Consider the following 22,855-nt stretch of genomic DNA (forward strand, 5'->3'; position numbering starts at 1 on the left):
AGTTAAATGTTGTAGGATTCATTTCTTGGAGAGACTTCAATTCCAAGTTATGAGTTGTAAATATCTTGTACAAGACAATGGGTTACTGTTGTTGATGTTCCACTGTTGTAATGCTTTTTTTCAGCCTTCACTGCTTCATTTGATGCCACTGGTTGACCTTAAGTTCATGCCACTGATCCACTGCTCAAGGTTGTTGTACTGCTTGAATTCTGTTTGAACCTGCAATATGAAAGTATGCCCAAGCAAAACACCAATTTCCAAACACAAAAAAATAACCCTGAACCCAAATATGAATCTTAAATGACAAATGAAGTGTATCAAGAGGTTGTTTGAATGATCAATTATCAAAACAAAATCTACGTACTTGATGTGTGCTCACTTCTACTTGCAATAAGAACATATGCTAGATTTGAAGCAAACAAAATAAAAACTACTGCAATACTTACCTGAATAGATGAATGCAACGAGTCCAAGTTTGATAGACTGAACAAAGCCTTTACTTTCTAGGGCTGACCTAACCTTTAGCCCCTTTTAACATTATATAAAACAGGACCTAAAGAGACCTACTTTGAACCCTTAATTTACCTAAAAACTAACCCTAACACGCTCCTAGAATACACCCTTATACAAACATAAATTCTTGGGACATACCAGATTCAAACTTAAGACAAAAATGTTCTAAACAATCTTAAGTAATCAAAACTGTTTTGAGACATTAAACATATGAGTCTTTGACAATTTTAGGCATCTTGGTTCTGAAAACAAATAATCAAGTTCTAAAGATAATGCGTTGAATTTGTTAAAATTCGATCCTTAAAGGACTTAATTAACAGGTCTAAAATTGTTGATATATTACCTTGAAAAGAGACCTAGGAAGGACTTAATTAACAGGTCTGAAATTGTTGATATATTACCTTGAAAAGAGACCTATGAAGCATGGTTATGAACTCGTCCTTACTTCACAGATTTAAATCCAAAAGGTAATTGTGAAATGTTTCGCTTCCTTCTGCAATACTCGATGTAGTCACTAGGTCCAAAGACGATGATCCTGTACCATACAATCTTAAACAAAGACCTATATGATGCGAGTATAAACTCGCTCTTCCTTGGAGATGATCTGTATTAGAACTATACCCAAACTTTAAAAAGACCGAACCTCAATCACCTTAGATTCCTACGTTAATAATTCTTGAGGGTGGCTGAAGATTACATGAATAACTTGTTATTTTATGTTTTTTCCATATCTATACTTCAGTGAGGAATTAGTCTTCCTTTAATTATAGGTTAGGGAGGGCTTTATGGTGTGACCGTTAGATAGGAATTAAGGAGTTATAACATTAAAAAGTTAAATTTATTTGTTGCAATTATGCTAAGCAAGGGAGGGCGTGATCTAGATAGGGAGAGATATTGGTCTTTAAGATAGGAGGGATTCTTATTATTTAATATGTTTCCTAAAATGATGCTTCTTTATTAATACTTGTGTTAAGGATCTTGCCTAGAAATGTTTTTAATTTCACTAGAATTTGAAGTCAATGATTAGCATAGTGCATATGGTCCTACCCGAGTGTGAAGTCAATGATTGGTTCACTATCTTTGGATTTCCAAGTTATTCAACTTAGACGTGGTGAGATTATAGTGATAATTTCTATCATATATTGACAACCGTTGGTGAGTAAGGTATCATGTCTCTACCCCTAGGGTTTTAGCCCACAAAACTGGGTCTTAATCTTCAATCTCAATTTTCTCTCAAACCAGAAGGAACCACGAGGCATACCATATATCAATGGAAACATCTCATCGAGGAGAATCTATCTAGAAGGATCTTGACACAAGATTCTATGAATTTCCATGTCAATTTTTTCATGGAATATCGGGTAGCTCCTGGTGTTGCTTAGGTTGACTTCAATGACAACCACCTATCAACAATCTCCCCCTTTGGCATTGATGGCAACACACGTACTCCCCCCATGATAATAACTCCCCCTGACATCATGCTTCTAACCTTCCTAATGCTTTCTCTCCCCCTTGACATCAATGGCAAAGGGTAACTCCCCCTGACAAGTTGCCTCTCCTGCGGACATGTAACCTACCTTAACTCCCCCTTTCAACTTGACTGGATAAAAGAATAGTCTAATGGGAACGTGGGATAATCCGAAGATTTTGGTGAAGATATTCAAATGCCTCATGTGGTAAATGTTTGGTAAAGATTTCAGCGATTTGTTCTTTCATCCTAGTGTATTCAACCTTGATGGTTTTCTCAGTAACTTGTTCTCTAACAAAATGGTACTTGATCGGAATGTGTTTTGTTTTTGAATGCATCACAGGATTCTTGGAGATATTGATGGCATTGGTGTTATCGCAGAAGATTGGAATGGGCTCATCAAACTTCACTTGAAGATCGTGCAAGGTTTGTTTCATCCAGAGGACTTGGGTACAACAAGTTGTTGTGGCTATGTATTCTACTTCTGTTGTTGATAATGAGATTTAAGATTGTTGTTTAATCAACCATGAAACGAGACAACCACCTAGTTAGAAGGCTGCTCCACTAGTGCTCTTATGATCATCAACACTTCCTACCCAATTTGCATCAGTATAAGCTTCGATGGTTAGCTCATTTCCTTTAGGATACCATAGTCCATATTCTGTTGTCCCCTTAAGATATCGAAAAATCCTTTTTACCACAATGACATGGGATTCCTTTGGTGATGCTTGGAATCTTGCAACTTGCCCAACTGCGTCCACCACATCTAGCGTAGAATTTATTACATATAGAAGACTACTAATCATAGATCTAGACATCCTCTGATCCACATCTTTGGATGAGTCATCTATGCTCAACTTGCAACCTGTCACCATTGGGGTGAGAACTCGCTTGCTATCTTCCATTTGAAATCTCTTCAACATTTCCTTGAAATATTTGGTTTGACAGATAAATATTCCCTTGTCTTGCTAAGATATCTAAAGTCCTAAAATGTATGTCAACTCACCAAGTAGTGACATCTCGAACTCACTCTGCATATTTGTAGTAAAATTTTTACTTAAATTATCATCATCACTCCTAAAGATTATATCATCCACATATACTTCAATAGTTGTCAAACTACCATGTTCAATCCTTACATAAAGGTTGTTATCTACACTTCCCTTCTCGAATCCTTCTTGTTGCAAATACCTATCCATGCGGGCATACCATGCTCTAGGTGCCTGTTTGAGACCATACAACACCTTTTTTAACCTGCAGACATAATATTTCTTGTCAGTGAGCAAAAAACCTTCAGGTTTTTCTATATATACTTCTTCTTCTAATTCTCCATTTAGAAATGTTGATTTCATGTCCATTTGATAAATTTTGATCTTTATCGAACATGCATAAACCAAGAACATCCTGATAGCTTCCATTCTAGCAATAGGAGCAAATGTTTCTTCAAAATCAATTCCTTCACCCATTTTGTCCCAATGACATTTTTATGTTTTGGTTGTGAGACCAATTCCCAAGTGTCATTCTTCTCAATTTGATCCAATTCTTCGTTCATAGCAGCTACCCAATGTTCATCTTGACTGGCTTCTTCAAAATTGTTTGGCTCAAATGTAGCTAAGAGAGAAAGATGGGCTTGTTGTGGTACACAAAGTTGGTGATTTCTTCTAGTTCCTATACCTTCATTGAGACCCCCAGTGATTTGATTTGATGGATGATTCTTTTGATACCATTCCTTGGGGGCCTTTGGGGGTGTTTCTTGTTTGTTCATCTCTTATCTTTTCCTGGTTGGTAGTTGTTTCCTTATTCAATTGTGCTTGCTCTAAGATTTCTTCTTTTACCTTTTCTGTTTCTGACTCATGTGTCTTTGGTTTTCTTGAAGAGGAGCTTTCCGCATTAACCTTTGAGCCATAATCTTCATTAAATGTTACATTGATGCTTTCAACTATTCGTTTAAGTCTTTGATTGTAACATTTATAAGCTTTTCTTTTGTGTGAATAACCAACAAAAATACCTTCGTCTACTCGAGAATCAAACTTTCATGTTTCCTAATCTTCTCTTTTAATGTAGCATTTGCTTCCAAATACCCTAAAATATTTGACATTTGTTGGTCTTCCTTTCCAAAGTTCGTATGGAGTCATATCACAATTGTTTCTAAGCAAACTTCTGTTCAAAATAAATACAGTTGTATCAACTGCTTGAACCCAAAATTTGTCATCTAATTTTGAATCATTTAACATTGTTCTGGCCATTTCTTGTACAGTTCTATTCTTCCTTTCAACAACTCCATTTTGTTGCGGTGTTCTAGCTGTTGAGAACTGCCTTTTTATTCCATTTTTTTCACAAAAATGTTGAAATGCTTTGGAGGTAAATTCGTCGTCGTTATCAAATCTCAAATATTTAATCTTTAAATCAGTTTCCTTTTCAACCATTTCCTTGTAGATCTTGAAACATTCAAATGCCTTAGACTTTTTCTTCAAGAAACTAGCAGTCACCATCCGGTTATAATCATCTATCATTAGCATAAAATATAATTCACCATTCAATCCTTCAGTCCTCATTGATCCACATAGATCAGTATGTATTAATTCCAATGGTTGTGATGTGAAGTGTTCTTTTGTCTTGAATTCAACTTTTGTATGTTTACCATGCCAATAGTGTTCACATACAGCGTTGGTTGTTTTGAAATCAATGGCATTTCTCTCACAACTTCCTTTTTTATAATTCTAACAAGGTTGTCAAAGTTTATATGTCCCATTCGTCTATGCCATATCCAACTCTCATCTTCTTTTGCCAAGAAACTTCTGTTAACGACCTCATCTAAGGTGTATATGTCATTTGGAGCTCTACTTGCAGTAGCCACAAGTTGACCAAATTTTTCTTTTCTTATTTCACATTTCCTTAAGTCAAATAACATTGTGTGTCCTTGATCACACATTTGACCCACACTTAGCAAACTGTGATTCATATTTTCAACAAGAAGCGCATCTTTTGCTATAGCATCCTTGCTTCCAAGCTTGATAGGACCTGTTCCTATGACATTTGAAGATCCATTATTTCCAAACAATATTGTTCCATCTTTTGCTTTCTTTAAATATATAAATTTATTCCTATCTCCATTCATATGTGTAGAACAACCATTATTGACATACCAAACATTCTTTTTACTTTGAGCCTTTAATGCAACGGAGCATCTTTCAATTTTCTTCTTCTAGACTTGTTCGTTCCAATTCTGTTGTGATTCCCTTAAGGGGAGCATAAACCTGCAATCCTTAGCAAAATTTCCAAAGTTGTTGCATTTATAGCATTCTACTTCATTTCTTAACTAGTCAAATCTGTTATAATTTTCCTAAAAAGTTTGCTTGCGGATTTTTGGAAGAGATATTCCTAAAAGATCTTCCAAAGTTGCTCTCATAAGTACGAAAATCTATAGCTTTATGCCCAAACTTACTACATGAATAACAAAAACCATAAAAGTTGGGTCAATACGTGTGAGGAAACCTTCTTCATGGAATCGTTTTCCAATAGCCTTCTTGTCTATCTTGAACCTTTGTTTTGGCTGGGAAACATCCTTGCTTAGTAGATCCTTCATCATTTGCATTTTCCCTTTCGGAGTTTGAACCCTTTTGAAGGATTTCTTTGTAGCCTAGACCAATCTTGTCATTATATGAACTTTGGTTGTTGATGAGCTCATCCAAAGTTTTAGAACTGTTACCAAAATTTTGCAAAGCATTTCCCTTTTTTACTTCCTTTTGAAGAAATACTATTTGGGCTTCTAGTTCTTCCCTTGCCTCGTTGCTTTCTTTTAACTCATCCCTGAATGATTCTTCAATTCTTTTGGCTTCTTCTAACTTTACTCTGAGGTTGATGATTTCTTCTTCATTCCTTTTGTTGAGATTCTTTACCTCCTCCAATTTGGTTTCCAGAGAATTAACATTTTTCCTTTCTACTTTGAGTTCTTTTATAATTCTGACAACTTTGTTTTGAAATTCAATTTCAGACATTTCTTCTTCTTCATGTTCTCTTTGTCAGATGCTTCCATCTTGTTATGCTTAGCCATAAATAATACTCTTTCTTTGTTTTATTTATCACTGCCAGTTTCTTCTTCAAATGAGGAACTATCTTCCTTGGAGAGGAAGCTTTTCTTAAACCCTTTCTTCTTACCTTGCTTGTTGAAATTTCTTTGACCTTTCTTTCCTTTTGTAAATGTTTTATTCTTATGAGGGAACTTAGCAGCAAAATGACCTATCTCACCACAGTCAAAGCATACTAATGGAAGTTTGCCTTTATACTTACATGTTCCTCTTTTCATCTTCCTTGTAATGTACGCAAATTCTTCATCTAAAAGTCCTACTTCTTCTTCTTCTTCCTCTTTGCAACAACTAGATCTAGGTTTGGATACATGTTTTCCCTTCCCAGTTTTCTTGGATGTTGTGAATGCAGTTTCTATATTAGATGAGCCATATTCTTCTTCAATCCTCATTTCATAAGTTGTAAGTATCCCATGTAGTTCGTCCATACTCAAGTTGCTTAAATCTTATCTATCTTCTAATATCGAAACCTTAGGATTAAATCTTGATGGAAGAGTTCTGAGGACTTTCCGAACAATGACCTTCTTATCAACTGGTTCTCCTAATCCTTCCAAGGCATTTGTTATTTCATCTACATGTTGAAAGTAAGTTGTGATGTTCTCATCTTCTTTCATCCTTAGTTGTTCAAATTGAGCTCTGTAAATTTGAAGTTTTGCTTCCTTGACCTTCGAGTCTCCTACATATATATTCTGAAGCTTGTCCCATACCTCCTTAGTTGTTTTACAACCCAATACCTTAACATAGACAAATTGAGTGAGTCCACTTATAATAAGATCCTTTGCTTTAGCATCATTTACGATATTTTTCTTACCTTGTTCATCTTTTGTTGTTTTGTAGCCCTGCTCGACAATTTCCCAAACTTCATATCCTTATGCAAGTAAATGTACTTGCATCCTTCCGCTCCAAAGTGCGTAGTTATCTCCATTAAATAGAGGAACTCTATTCTCAGTATACCCCATGATCTCCTTCCAATTGTTAAATTGCTACTGAAGGAACCAAGCTCTGATACCAATAGTTGGAAATACTGAGAGGAGGGGTGAATCAGTGTTTCTTATCAATTAGCACTTTATTAAACCTTTTTAGAGCATTAGTTAATATTCAGTTATTATTATTATTTTTCAGTAAGAGCAGTAAACAACAATGCAAAATAGAGACAGTAGGCACAATATTTTTAGGTGGAAAACCCCCTCTGAGTCAAAAACCATCGAACGCTTTTCTAATAAGTTCTTTAATCTTCAACTCCAACTGAAGAAGAAAAAAAAATACAACTTCCTAGAACTCTAGAAAAACATTACTTTCCAACTCCCACTGGAAGGATGCCCCAACCTTGTGGTTTAAAAAAAACTACAACTTCTTATAACTCTAGAAAAACATTATTTTCCAACTCCCACTGGAAGGATGCCCCAACACCCTAGTTTTATGAGCAGTAAACTAAATGGATGCCCCAACACCCTAGCGAGCCACAACTCGCCCTAGAACCACCCTACAACCCTGAAGTGTTTACAGGCCCCAACCTGTAGGTGACTTCATTCACCTGCCTAGCACCACCCTACCACCCTAAAGACAAAAAATTGAATACAAAAAGTGTGCATCTCGTACCAGGGACAATGATCCACATTACAATGATATTTAAATTATTTTCTTGACTGACCAATAACACTAGGACCTAAATCCTTGTCCTAACTTCAAACCAACGCCCTTTTTCCCAAGACAAATTTCCTTCTTCAACTCTAGGCAATGACACAAACTTTTTACAATGTTTGACTTCAATTTAGAAAAGGACTATAGGACAAATTTTTACAATGCTTACAAGACTTGACAACTATTGTACAAATTATCCTTGATGTTGATGATGAAGCTTGCAGTAGAAGGTGGTCAAGAATGATGGACTGTTATGCTTATTAGTTGTTGATGTTGCTACAAGTGATATTGGACCTTATGGCTCTACTTCTCTCCTGCCATTTCTTGTGATAAATGGCTTTGGCTTCTGCTCTTTGATGTTTAGACCTTGTCTAACTATTAATTAAACGGTGTAGGATTCATTTCTTGGAGAGACTTCAATTCTAAGTTATGAGATGTAAATATCTTGTACAAGACAACGGGTTACTGTCATTGATGTTCCACTGTTGTAATGCTTTTGCTTAGCCTTCACTTCTTTTTCCTTCACTACTTCATTTGATGCCACTGGTTGACCTTAAGTTCATGCCACTGATCCACTGCTCAAGGTTGTTGTACTGCTTGAATTCTATTTGAACCTGAAATATAAAAGTAGGCCCAAGCAAAACACAAATTTCCAAACACACAAAAAATAACCCTGAACCCAAATATGAATCTTAAATGACAAATTAAGTGTATGAAGAGGTTGTTTGAATGATCAATTATCAAAACAAAATCTATGTACTTGATGTGTGCTCACTTTTACATGCAATAAGAACATATGCTAGATTTGAAGCAAACAAAATAAAAACTAATGCAATACTTACCTGAATAGATGAATGTAACAGGTCCAAGTTTGACAGACTGAATAAAGCCTTTACCTTCTACGGCTGACCTAACCTTTAGCCCCTTTTAACATTTATATAAAATAGGACCTAAAGATACCTACTATGAACCCTTAATTTACCTAAAAACTAACCCTAGCACGCTCTAATAATACACCCATATACAAACATAAATTCTTGGGACATACAAATTCAAACTTAAGACAAAAATGTTATAAACAATCTTAAGTAATCAAAATTGATTTGAGACATTAAACATATGAGTCTTTGACAATTTTAGGCGTATTGGTTCTGAAAACAAATAATCAAGTTTTGAAGATAATGCGTTGAATTTGCTAAAGTTCAATCCTTAAAGGACTTAATTAACAAGTCTGAAATTGTTGACATATTACCTTGAAAAGGGATCTAGGAAGGACTTAATTAACAAGTCTCAAATTGTTGATAAATTACCTTGAAAAGAGACCTACGAAGCACAGTTATGAACTTATCCTTATTTGAAAATACACACAGATTTAAATCCAAAAGGTAATTTGAAATGTTTCGCTTCCTTCTGCAATGCTCAATGTAATCAACAGGTCCAAAGACCTAGATCATGTACCATACAATCTTAAACAAAGGCCTAGATTATGCAAGTATAAACTCGCTCTTCCTTGGAGATTATCTGTAGTATAACTACACCCAAACTTTTAAAAAGACCGAACCCCAATCACCTTAGATTCTTGCATTAATAATTCTTGAGAGTGGTTGAAGATTACAGGAATAACTTGTTATTTTCTGTTTTTACCATATCTATACTTTGGTGAGGAATTAGTCTTCCTTTTATTATAGGTTAGGGAGGGCTTTATGGTGTAACTGTTAGATAGGAATTAAGGATTTATAACATTAGAAAATTTAATTTATTTGTTGCAATTATGCTAAGGGAGGACGTGAGCTAGATAGGGAGAGATATTGGTCTTCAAGATAGGAGGGATACTTCTTACTTAATATGTTTCCTAAAATGATGCTTCTTTATTTAATATTTGTGTTAAGGATTTTGCCTAGAAATATTTTTAATTTCACTAGAATTTGAAGTCAATGATTAGATTAGTTCATATGGTCCAACCCGAGTGTGAAGTCAATGATTGGTTTACCATCTTTGGATTTTCAAGTTATTCAGCTCATACGTGGTGAGATTACGGTGAGAATCCCTGTCATATATTGACAATTGTTGGTGAATAAGGTGTCATGTCTCTACCCCTGGGCTTTTAGCCCACAAAACTGGGTCTTCAACTTCAATCTCAATTTTCTCTCAAACCAGGAGGAACCACGAGGCATACCATATATCAAAGGAAACATCTTGTCGAGGAGAATCTATCTAGAAGGATCTTAACACAAGATTCCATGAATTTCCATGTCAAATTTTGCATGGAAGATCGGGTAGCTCTTGGTGTTGCTTGGGTTGAAATCAATGACAACCACCTATCAACAGTCAGTGGGCTACTACCTGGTACGTCGGTCAACGGGCTACTACCCGATACATCGGTCAACGAGCTACTACCCGGTACGTCGGTCAGCAGGCTACTACTCGGAATATCGGCCGCTACTACCTGAAATATATGTCATCTAGGTACTACCTAAAATATCTATCTTTGTATTATCATTGGAGAGCATATCATCAGGGAGCACATCTCAACCTGGAACCACATCGGGGAGCTACTGCTCAACCTAGAATCTCATGGGGGAGCTACTACTACGAGCTACTACTCATCCCATCATATCGCTCACTGATCTTCCCAGCAATGACCCTCAATAGTCATGTGCTAGAACACCTGCATCATAATCCTAGCTTGGGCGAGATCCCTGACTTACCAAAGGTAAGGATCTCACGCCCCCAAACCTCCTGACCTATTGGCCAGGCGGAGAGGGATAATCCCAACATGCCCAGCTTGTGGGTATGATGCCAACTGGGGTATATTCTGCAAAGACCAAGATAGGGTACGCTACTACTCCAACCCTATGGGTAATAGATAGGGGTGACACCCTATTGTCTAGAGTTCCCTCAACACCAGGAGCCCTCTATCTCAATTCCACGCCCTAGGAGCTCAGACAGGGGAGGAAGAGTATGGCTCTATGTCCTCAATCAGTGCTGCTCTCATCATACTCATATCATAGAACGTCTATGAGGTAATCATCATGTACCAATAGTAGTTGTCTCCTGTTCATATAGGGCATCAAATCAATTATCATGTTAAAACATAAATAATCATATAAATCACAAAAGGGTACCATAATCATACTCTCTCTCAAGGAGGTGCCAATCACAACCCTAAATTTGTCTCAAATAGCTACATTAGTTCACTGAAAGCATCTCAACTATATATATGGGATTCTCTGCCAATCAGATCCCATTCTTTATCATCGCAATGTATCCAAAAAATTTCTCAAACATCTCTTCAAACACTTCTTCATTTTGCCTCATAGCTAGTCATGATAGCAACATCATTCTCAACCTCAGTCGTGCTACAAACCTCTCATATCATGGCAGATATCATACTAAAGTAGCACTCATATGTGCTCATCTCATCAACACATCCATACAATTAATATCATATGAAGAATATCTCAGACCAAAAAATAGAGCACCCCATGCAAGTATCTCGAAGGGTGCTCGGTGGCAACTCTATGTGAATGAATTGACTCAGTTTCTATGCACATCATGTATGTATATGGACGAATGTTCAAAAACAAAACATCTATGCTTCAATCAATTGTTGGTTTCCAAGTCAAGTTCAACAATATCTCTTCAATCAGAGTGTCCAAGGATGTGCATTTCCTCTTTTCAATACTTCTTCAATAGCTTCACAATATAGATTATATTTTCCCATTTTTTCAGAAATTCATTCATCATCTTGAACTTCAAAAGTCATCTCCCTCTTAGTTAGATCATCGGAAGCTCATTACTTGTCAGGAATAGACCATCAGTGTATAAAAACCAAAACCAAAACCAAAGTCATACCTTGGAATACATCATCCTGACTTCACCAAATAACAGTCAATGCGGACATATATGGATCGGGAAGCTTGCTTCATGCAATGCTCTTTGCAAACATAACACTTTACCAAACCAAATTGCTTAGCTTTTCATAAATCAATATTGCACCATCAACTAAGTCAGCTCATCAAAGTCATCAATATCACAGTATCAATTCTCATGCCAACAAGTTGTCATCTATCATGGAATATCAACTAGCAATTGCCCCAAAAGGTGCAAAGAGAGGCTGATAGGATAGTCAAATTGGAATTATTGAATTGGAAAAGTTGTACTTTGATTTGAAATAATAATTATTGCATTAGATTTAGGTTGTTTAGTATATTTTTGTTAAGTTGGTAATACACAATTAAAATAATAATTGAAATATTGAGATAATGAAATTTGACCTATAATATACCACTTATTTTACCAATTAAATATTTAGAACTATTGTGAACAAATATTGATTTTCTAGAATGGGCAATTTATACTAAGAGGAAACCCCGTGTATAGATTACTTTTGCCTCATTTTAGACATGTTATGACGTTTGATGAAGGGCATTCAATATTTGTTTTTTCCAATCGTTGATATGGTGGCATTCAAAATATAATTTTTATTCTTATTTCCATTTGTATTCCCTATTTTTAGTGATTATCTTATTTATGAAATTATATATATTTGTTATAAAGCAAAACAATGATTTTTTTTAAATACTAGTAAAGATTTATATGATAATTATATATTTGATTTATTTCAACCATATTAATAATTTTTTTTCCAAAAATATAAACAATGATTACACATCAAAATAAATAACATATAATTTAAAACAATATTTTATAGTATTTCTTAAATTCTCAAATGCATATGTGATATATTTTATTTAAAGCTATGATAATCCATTCATGAGGGAAAAAGACAACATATGCATATGAAATTTTAAGATTAAAAACTCTAGGAAAATGTTAAGATTCCATCCATTACATGAGATCATAAGGATTTGTATTTTTATTAGTAAAAATAGATAATATACACTTTCATTTAGCTATTTTTATTTCAAACTTTTATTGTGATTTTTTTTTTCAAATTCTCTTATAGTTGTGCTTTATTTCATGTGATATGTTAACAACCACTTCATGAAAACAAAGATACAACATAGATGAATTTTGAACATTAAAAAACCATGAGGAACTATATGGGTCAGAGAAAATAATCATCAAAGGGAAAACCAAATAAATTGCATTGGGTTCAGAAGTAAACAATACACTTTAAATTAAGGCATCCAATACGATAAAAATGAGGCTCCCATTACAAATATATTGATGATGTATTATAAATTTTATCAATATCATGGTCTCACTCTCATAATTAAGAATAATTATGCCTATGTTGATTATCTTTACTTCCATTTTTTTAATATTGATAAGAAGAGGTTTTATAACCAATGTCCAAATTCACATAATAAATTGGCAAGATGGATTTACACTCATCCTGATCATTAAAGATAATTTTGTTGAATTGATATGCATTCTATTCATTATCTTTGACTTCAAATAATCTAATATTGATAGAAAAAGGTTTAGTAACCAATATCCATCTTTATCATTTTAAATATTATCAATATCATGGCTTTGTATTTATTATTAAGACTTTTCTGTAAAATTGAAATGCACTATTTTGATTATCAATTATTTTTATTTTTTGAAATTAATAAAAAATTGTGTTATAACCAACTTCTAAGTTTACATGATAGACTAAAGGTATTGTAAAACTATAAGAATATTTTGACAAAATTGACATATATTATGTTCATTATCTTTTATTTACAATTTTCTAGTTACGATTATAGGTGATTATATTTTGGAATTAGATGGAAGGTTCCAAATTGAATGATGGAGATATGGTAGTCCTCTTTCTTAATATTCATCATTTAAAGCTAGATTTATCTAATTGTTAATTATGGTTCTTGGCCCTGAGGCATACTGTTGGATGTGTATTCAAGAACTACATCATCGATGGTACGAGGAATGTATGGAAAATTTATATGGTGATTTGAAAATGCACAGAGCCTAGATGTATCGGTCATGGAAAATGTATTCACAAGCCATTTTCTTATGGTCTTACATGGAGCCAATTATTTAGCTAGAGGGGTGGCTGCCTTGGGATGGAACCTTTGCTCTGGAAACATTGTACTATGAAGAATTTAAAAATTAAGAGGTGGCAATGTCTCTATCAGAGTGCGATGGTTTAATGAGGTTCCTCCAATTGAAGTGGGTGTGTATTTCATCCATAACTTCATCTAGGAAAACTTATGGCTATCTATGATTAATGTTTATTGGTGTTTTTGATCCACTATTGACACAAATGTGTTGATATTAATAGGAAGATATTTTGTAAATATGGTCCAAATTTACATGATAAATTACCATATTTCTATTTTGGAAACTACATAAACAGGTTATTGCAACTAAATGTACTAAATTTGTTATAATCTCACCTCTATCTTTGAGCAGGCTCATTTTTTTAATTGCATTTTTGTCACAAGGGTGAACATCAAGACTGGAGAGCACAACCAATTTATCTCTAATACTAACTACGGAAATGAAGTATTTTGTACATTATTGAATCTTTTTTTAATTGCATTTTTGTCACGAGGGTGAACATCAAGACTGAAGAGCACAACCAATTTATCTCTAGTACTAACTATGGAGATGAAGTATTTTGTACGTTATTGAATCTTGCATGGTTAGATGTTTGGGCTCTTCCAGATTGGTATGATTCCCTATACATATTCATTTATATAAAATTTAGAAAAAAAAAAAATGTAGCAAAACAGAGTGAATATATTAATAGTATGGATGAGACATCTAATTCTTTTTCGAGCTACATTAGTTAATATAAAAAAAATTTCCTCCTTTTTTTATTATCAAAGATAGCATATTACTTTATACATATACATTTACAAATAAACAAACAAACAAACAAACAAAAAATCTTTTTTTGAAAACTGAGTGAATATATTAATAATATTGATGAGATATCTAATAACAAGATTTATAAATAATATATAAAAATAGATATTTATTAAAAACAAAATATTTATTAAAAATATAAAGTATTCCATTTAAAAAATTAATTTATTTTTTTAATCCATATTATTTAATATAACACAAATTGGCTAAATAAAGACCTAATGACTAATCAACAATTTTTTGAGAAAAATTGTGATTAAATTCAAACAAAATCTCCTTGAATTGATTACACATTTGCGAGAATTCACAAGTAAGCTTCACCTTTCCACATGAATATTCATCAATATAGTTGGCTGCTCGATTGTTTGGTGGTAAGAAATAGTAGTTTAATTTTCCGAATCTCAATGCCTAAGAAAGCAACACCTTGATAGGGAATTGTCTGGTCAAATTCGACACAAATTGCACACCAAGGCCTGTCCCATTGAGACGAACAAATAAATATTTGTTGGTCTTGTTTTAGCAGCCCTGAATCAAACTTTCCATTTGCGAGTGAACATGTCAAAGTAACTTTCCAATTGCCAATGAACACGTTAAAGTATGTATTCAGAATTCAAGAGACACACTTTATTTTATTTCTTGGTTTTATATACTCTCATTTGCACAGTGATAATAAAATCTAATTATAGCTTTAGCCTTAAGTTTCCACATCATAAAATTCAGTTATTCCTTTATCTCTAAGTTAAGTTACTCCCAACTAGAAAAAAGGTTATATCATAAATTGATACTATGTATCTCGACTAATTAAAGAATTTTTTATCTCACCCCTTTTATTAACACTAATTAGTCCCATTTTTTATTAAAATTAAAATATCCATACAAAATACAACCACCCATCAAAGCATACAACGAGTAACCTTTTTCTCAACTTCAATTCTATTATTTTACAAACTTTACGACTATTTTTCTCCTTAAAAAAACAACCCTCCAATATTATTCATGTCTATCCTTCTCCACTTCCTTAGACATTACAAATGAACACAAGCCTTTATAACGTAGTATGTACCAAAAAGTCTAAGTCAAAGTCCAAGGTCTGTAGGTTTTTCAGAATTTCATTAGGCATGATCTACAGTCTAAGTGTGTATCGGAGAACAACTTGTGATATGTTCATCCTTCTGGGAACACACACTACAACCGACACATTCTTAACCGCTCCTGAATCAATCGTTGTTCATTCAAAAAATCTCTACATATCTTGGTATCCTCTCTGTGGTTGTTTAGTATATTATGCATTCGTTCTAAATTTGATTCAAAGGTTTCAGTAGTGGCTAGATGAAGAATTTGGTCGACAATTTACCAAAATTGTGAATACATTTTTCTACCTGCCTGTATCTTCTCGTTGTTCCAAATTCGAATTGTTAGTTTCGCATTTCAGTTTATTTCAGGTACTATTGGCAGAGATCACCTGATATCAATTTGGATGGCTAATAGGATGAGTATGAGAATTGAAGAAGGATATGAATGTAAAGGCGAGTTTTCATCCAAAATGGTTGATTGTCAGAACGCTGAAAAAATGTTGGAGAGTTTTCTACAATCGGATCCCAGCCTGTCTTCCACCAGTAGCCGTATTTCATACGAATGTTTTTCCATTAACAACGAGAAAATATCATGTATGAAGTCGGCCTACAGTTTTCTGTCAGAAGCCACCCTTTTCCCAGCTACATTCGGCCCCGATTCTTCATACACCAATTTGTCTTTGAGAAACCCCTCTGCGTGTCCTTCCCCATGGAAATCGTTCTCTCTTTTGCACTACCCAGTCGCGACGCCTTTGCTGGACAAAAAATCTTACGGATGCATCAGTGCAATCTTGACAAGAGGGCCATGTATAGACAGTCACCGTGTCTGGCTATGGCTTGCTTTACACCAGCGCGCAGAGCGAAAACGTTCGTACATGGAAACGACCCAGTTTTGGTGAAACGACTGCATCAAATCTGGGACCCAACTAATTCGCTAGGAAACATTCGTAAGAAAATTCGCTAGAATAATTAGGAACGGGAGATAGCATAATTTTGCAACATAAATACGGTAGCCAGATGTTAAACAGCAGAAGATATGTAGCCAGATGTCAAAGAGAAAATCATATGCCAAATGTCAATCAGAAAATGAAAGTGTAGACTACTAAACTGATTCAATAGAAGGCCTATGGGCTTAATCAAGTCATTTTCATAATCATAATACAAGTGATTTTTGTCACAATATAAGTCATCGGAAGTGACTATGCTCATATATCATTCTCATCAAGGCAAATCATCAGTCGTCAGATCAAATCATTAGACATTAGGTCAAATCCAAATTTGCTATCATAGAGAGACCTATAGTCCAAAAACATATCTCAACATCAAGTCAAAGTTCTAAATCATTGTCAAGCATCATGTCAAACTTTAAACATTGCTTATCTATATTAGTCAACCAAATCTCTTGTATCACAAATTTCAATGGTTAAATCATAATGGCATATCTATATGCTTATCTCAGTCCCCTGTACACACAAGTTCATATTATAGCAAATATCTAAACTTTTCTTGCTCACAGATCTTTCTATCTTCGTATCTATAGCACTGACATGCTTCAGGTGGACATCTGACTTCATGCACAATACTTCACTTTTCTGTGATCAACAATTCAACCCAACAACTTCATAAATCAGTTTACAGTGGCAGAATATGTCAGAGACACCTTGATTCAGACTTCAAACAACTTCAGAAAACTTCGAATGATGGTCAACTGTAGTCAAACCCCTGGACACTCCCTTCAGGTTATCATGCGAGTGTCTTTAGCTTCCTAGACGATACCTTAGCCTTAACATGTGTGAATCGAGGAATGAAATCTCTCAGTTCTGTGCCAGTTTCTGGAACAGAAACCCTAATTTTGTGTGAGCTTCAAATCTGTGACTTAACTGCAGTTCAGTGATGTCATATGCACATATATCATACTTCAACAATAAAATGCAAATAGTAATATTGAGTAAGAATCTTGAGAAGAGATTCTCCAAAGCACCGGGAATCTACTTCATTCATCTTCATTCATGTCATCAACCTATCTTTGCTAGTGCCATGCAACAGCAAATCTATTATATCATAAACATATATCTATCATGGTCATCAACATCATGTCATCAAAGGTTAGATTTAAGTGATTAGGGCAACAGACAGATGTGACATTATATCTCAAGGATCATGAACAATAACACTTTCTATCATCGCATTTTACCATATGCTATAGTTACTCATCACATCAAGACATGACCACGGTTACCATGCTTATCATTATCAACAAGATCAAGTTAGGTCATTCAATAAAACTTTATCAAAACAACGAGAGAGTCAACCCTTCCATGAGAATAATAGTCTCATGTATAAGAATCAAAGGGCTAACCTTCTATGTGAAATCCATCATTTCTTATGTGTGTCAAGTATCAAGAGTATCTAGAGTCAAGGTGCTACCTTTCTTTATGGGATCAAAATATCTGACATCAAGTATATCAAAGATCAATATAGAATTCAAGAAGATCAAAAAATGTTCAATACCAGGTGCACCATTTCATCATAACTCAAATCACCTTCATATGCATGTATGGACCATTTGAGAAGGAGATATTCTCGATAGGCTTAACAGCGTAAACATAATAGTGAAACAATATATCATGCATACCTTGAAATATTCAAGTACCTATGCGCCTTCATTAGACATAGGCAACTTGGAGCACTTTGTTATCTTTTCATGTAGTGCCTCTACCTTTTCTAGCTCTAGCCACATTTCTTGCATTTCAAATGATCCTCAAGAAGGATCCACTTATCACAACTCATCAAGGAGGTTAGAAACATCCATATACTCAAATACACATGCAGGAAGTATGAACAAAAATCATAATAATTAGATCCATAAGTCTAAACAAAATTAAGGGCATAAAGAAGCATCATAAGTCAAGGAATACTTATCTTCAATAGGAGGTGATCCTCTTCCTCTTGAACCAACCTTCAAGAGCCATCAATGTCCATTGTCCACACACCAATGTTGCCCTCAATTATCCAACCGGGCCTACTAGGGATTATCCCATTTAGGGCTTCATCAAATATTTCACAGGTGCTTGAGCCTCTTTACATTGATCATACTATGTTTCATGTCTTTTCCATAAACCAATGGTTTTCTCTCCAACCCTAACCTCATATAATCCATCAAACCCTAATAATCAAGTTGCCTAGGCTTTTCTTCAAACCCTAGAATTCTTTTAGGTCTCCACCATCCTCTTCTTGCTTCCATCACCGGTGTCATTATTAGGGTGATCTGCATGGATTTTCTTCAACCCAGCTCTAATACCATGTTAATTTTTCATAGAGCTACATTGTTCTTTGCTTTGATAATTGCATTCCTTCATTAACACATTAAGTTCACCCCATAACATTATAACATTATTCAAATTTACATTATTATTCATCAACATATGCAACTATGTAGAGAGAACAATATCATCATCATCAATGCAGCGGAACATAAATGAACAATAGAAGAAAAGCATGCACACATAGAGACACCAGGATTGGTTTGAGACTAGGGCAAAATCCACTACAGGGAAAACTCTTGCAAATTCTTCTTCTTCTTAGATCGTTATCAAATGATTCATCAAAAGAGAGTACAATGATCCATATCTTCATCAAAGCAACAAAACAACTAGAACATCTATGACATGACCCTAAACATGCTTGTACTCAAAACCCTGATTCTGAGGACTATAATGCATTGTCACTGACTTTAGTCAACTGTTGAACACAGTTATCTCTGAGCGAAATCTTTGGAATATTGATACTTCATCTTTTGGTCCCGGACGCAGGCTGAGACATTGTGTGCATGCATCTGAGACTGATATGGATGCTCCATGGAGAAATACATGTGTGCGTCTGGGGACCAAACTGGATTGCAAAAACCCTAGCCTCTCGGACTCACCCCAAGACACTGTGTGCGTGCGTCTGAGACTTCCCAAATGCATCCTTGACCACTTTGTGCGTGCGTCTTGGGCCGAGAACACTTAGTTACAAGCATGCGTCCAAGAAACAGAAACCCTAGACACATGTAGGCTTCGACCTTGTAGTTTTGGACCCTTTACACGAGCTTTTCTCTGTCAGTGTCAAACCTGTGTGAACCAAACAATATAAGAGAGAAGAGAATGCTTGATGATTGTGTCCAAAATCAGCGTGAGGTCCCTTCTATTTATAGACTTTGATGAGGTTCCATTTGATGTTGAGGTTGGCCTGTCCAATTGTCTACGTGCATAGAGCCAACCTAATCCAATATACATGAGTAAATAAATAAATTCAAAAACCAATTTTTGCTTTGTCCAAATAAAGTGATCTTTAGGTCGATTTTGGTCCTCTCGAAAAGAGGAATCTATTTCAATTATTATCTTCGTCATATGCACTATCCAAATTGGAATTTGACCGTAGTTGCATAGTTTTAACACTCCCTCTCAACTAGGAAGAATTCCACTTGCCACTTACTCACTCGATATCCTCTTATAATTTCGACCTCAACCCTAAAATCACTCTCAACAACTAAGATTAAATCATGATGAAGTGTTAAGATTAAATCATAAGTTAACTTACTAATCTACCCTAGCAAGCAGAACCCTTAGCACTACTCCAATCAACACTCCCTCTTAGAGAGGAAGGTGTTCTGCACTACACCCAACTTCTCTCTGAGGTAAATGAATCTAGTCTTTGGCAAAGCTTTGGTCATAATGTTTGTTATCTCTTTCTCTATTGGTACGTACTGGAGTGTAACTATATCTCTCTAGACAATATCCCTGATGTGATGATAATGTATGTTGATTTTCTTTGAGCGATCGTGAAACACTAGATTCTTAGAGAGTTTGATGCACCTCTGATTGTCACAGAGGATCACGGTGGGCTTAAACTCTATCCCAAACAAGCCCACAAGAAGCTTCCTCAACCAAACAGCTTTGCACTTTGCCAAACTGGCAGACATATACTTGGCCTCAGCTGAGCTCAATATAATTGATCTCTACTTCCAGCTGAACTAAGAAATAGTTGTTGATCCAACATTGAGTGTGCATCTGCATGTGTTCTACCTGTCTGTGGAGCTCCATGCCCAATCTGCATCAATGAATCCCTTAAGCCTCATCTCATCAAGTTGTCTATGCCACAATCCAAACTCTATTGTTCCCATGACATATCTCAATACATGCTTGGCAGTAGCCCAATGTGCTCTAGTAGGCTCGACCATAAACAAGCTCCAGGATTTAACTGCAAAACATATGCCTAGCCATGTGTTTACCAAATACATCCATTACCCAATCAACCGCCAGTAAAATGAGGGATCCACTCGCTTCGATCTAGAATTATCTATTGATTTGGGATAGCATCGAATGTGCTCTAAGCCTCAAATTTTGCAGAGAGTCTTGGGCACATGTATTCCAAAGAACCCAGAAGGCGTTTTGGGAAATTCCACCGAAAAGTAATTTTATTAAAATAATTACTATCAGAGGAGGCAGAGCTTGTTAAGCAAGCGACTTCTTCTTCTAGTCTGGAAGCTAACATAGAATAATCGTGATCCATGTCCCTCATGCTTTCTTCTGGAAATCTGCATGAGTCCCTTTGAGTTAAAGCCTCTGCATCATGCTCCTGACCCATAGTTGATTCTTCTCTCCTATTTCCAGATCTTTGCTCTGATACCATGTGAAAATTTCTAACTTGGAATTCTACTGCAGCAACTGATTTATTTCACCTACTTATTCTTCACAATAAGTTATTTACGAAATCCCTTCAGCAAACATTGAAATAAATTCTACTGCAATTATCATATAATTACACAGAGAAAATAACATCGATATACATGCACAAGAACCAATCACATCAACACAGTTGTTTTTGGACAATTGTCCCCGAGAAAAACCAATGTGGAAAACTGGTGCAGCAGACGAGGGTTTTATTAATCTTCAGCAACAATCATTTTACAAGGAATGATTTTACAGAGAAACTAAGAGAAAACACCTGAGACTTTCCGCTGGAAACTTTCTGACACCCTGAAGACCCTTCTCCCACTTCTACATCACTTCTGCATCACTCTGTGTGGTTCTGCGTCCCTTTGTGTCAGCGTACGTGAGGGTTGCGTCTCCCTTGGACTGTGTCACCCTCTGTGTTGTCTCTCAATGCCCCTGCATCACCTCCTCCTCATTCATTGACTGTTGTTGATGCCCCCTCTTCCTCCACCCTGCAACTCTCCCTCTGAAATCGATCTCCTCTTTGAGAATCGATTTTCCTTGGGATAATGAGTATCTGTCAGTGTGTCTCCAAATGATCCTCAATTCTTCTCTTATAATTTTCATGTTGATGAATCAACGGTCGAGAATAAGTCTCTAATCAACGGCTAGGATTAAAACAGACTTGATCCTCGTCTCTTAGAAGCTTCTCACCTTTATCCTTATTAATACCCATTAATATTTTTATTTTCCTAAGTTTAGACTTAGGAACCCATTAAAAACATTAATTATTTTAATAACTCCTCATCCGGGTGGAATTTCTCCAAACGATTTATGGGTCTTGGAGATCTCATGTGCCTTAGCCTCTCCACCAAATTTCAAGGCTAGAGCACAGCCGATGCTACCCAAAATCAACACTCTCCAACAATCATCAAACGCTTCATCATCCATCACTGAAGCATAACCTACAGTATGAACAACACTCTCCTTGAAAGTGTCCTTATCACTAGAATCCTCTTGCTTCTTCTTCTCTTGATGGACCTTTATGTCATTCCATGGTTCCTCCTTGTCAAGTGTGGAAGTCTCCTTTCTTCCCTCTGACGACGTGCTCTTCTTGGGTTGCGGATTCTCCCTTTGAATTTGCAAACTCCCTCTCAAACTCGACTCCCCCTGAGTCTCAAGAACCTTCTTCTTTCCTTGGTTAATAGGCTTGCCCTTCATCCTGTACAAACCATTCTCCCTAACTCCAAGAACATCTATTATACTAGAGCTAGAGCCAATTGGGTTTTAAAATCACCTTTCCATCCCAGAACACCACTTCAAACCCCATAGCCTCAATAGCTGAGAAAGACAACATGTTGCACTTGAGTTCTAGTACCCAAAGTACATCTTGGACTCACAGCATCCCTCATGACTCCATCTTGAATGGCACAGTCCTTGCTCCTTTGATTGTCTTCTTACTCTTATCACTAATCTTCATGTGTGGATTAGACTCGTATTCGGTCAAGCTCTCAAATACTTCTCATGATCCTATCA

Source organism: Pinus tabuliformis, chromosome 6 (genome assembly GCF_031772625.1).
Source record: "Pinus tabuliformis cultivar Carrire ecotype Pingquan chromosome 6, CPIR1, whole genome shotgun sequence".
NCBI lineage: Eukaryota > Viridiplantae > Streptophyta > Pinopsida > Pinales > Pinaceae > Pinus > Pinus tabuliformis.